The following is a 1,255-nucleotide window of genomic DNA, read 5'->3' as shown; positions in this document are numbered from 1 at the left end:
GAGGCCAGCTTGGAGGCAACATAACAAGATCCTGTCTTTAATTTTTTAAAAGAATATATCGTGCACTGTAAGTGGAATGTTTTTACAACCTCTTCCTTGGGAGGGGAAGCAAGTGTCCTGAAAACACAGAAATACATCAATTGAGCATTTATTATGTGAAGAACTTTACACAAATTTATTTTATCCAGCCTTTATACCAAATCTATGAGATAGATACTCTTAATAATAAAATATAATGTGTATTTAATATTTATTTTAAAAAGACTGAAATCATATCGAGAATCCTTTCTGACAACACTAATATAAAAGTAAAAATAATAACAGGAGGAATTTTGGAAAATTCACAAGTACATGGAAATTAAACAGCATGCTCTTGAACAACAAATGAATCAAATAAGTTAAAAGGAAAATTAAATATATCTTGAAACAATTAAAAATGGAAACATAACATATTGAAACTTATGGGATGTAAGAAAGCAGGTTGAAGAAGAAAGTTTATAGCAATAAATGCCTACACCAAAAAGAATAAAGATCTCAAATAAACAACCCAATGTTACACCTCAAGGGACTAGAAAAAGAATAAACTAAGTCCAAAGTTAGTAGAAGGAAATAAATAATAAGGATCAAGCAGAATTAAAGTAAGACTAGAAAAACAATAGAAAAGGTCAATGAAACTAAGAGTTGGTTTTTTGAAAAGGTAAACAAATTTGGCTAGCCTTTAGTAAAAACATTTTATTATGAAAAAAGAGACAAAACTCAGATAAATAAAATCAGAAATCAAAGAGAAACATTATAACTGGTACCACAAAAATACAATGGATCCTAAGAGACTACTATAAACAACTATATGATAACAAATTGAATAACCTAGAAGAAATGGATAAATTTCTAGACACATACTGAAGAAATAAAAGATTGAATCATGAAAAATAAAAAATTCTGGACAGATTTATAACATGTAAGGAGATTAAATCAGTAATAAAAAGTTTCTCATCAAAGAAAATCCCAGGAACTGATGGCTTCACTGTTGAGTTCCACAAAACATTTAAAGAATAACTAACAACAATCCTTTAAAAAGTCCTCCAAAAATTGAAGAGGAGGGAATACTTCCAAACCCATTTTATGAGGCCAGCAATACCTTGATACCAAAGCTAAACAAAGACACTACAAGAAAAGAAAATTATAGGCCAACATCCCTCATGAATGTAGATGCAAAAATCCTCAACAAAATACTAGCAAACCAAATTCAACAGCA

The sequence above is a fragment of the Colobus angolensis genome, unplaced genomic scaffold (genome assembly GCF_000951035.1).
Source record: "Colobus angolensis palliatus isolate OR3802 unplaced genomic scaffold, Cang.pa_1.0 Scaffold126, whole genome shotgun sequence".
In the NCBI taxonomy this organism is placed as follows: Eukaryota; Metazoa; Chordata; class Mammalia; order Primates; family Cercopithecidae; genus Colobus; species Colobus angolensis.
Note: the sequence above shows the minus strand (reverse complement) of the source record.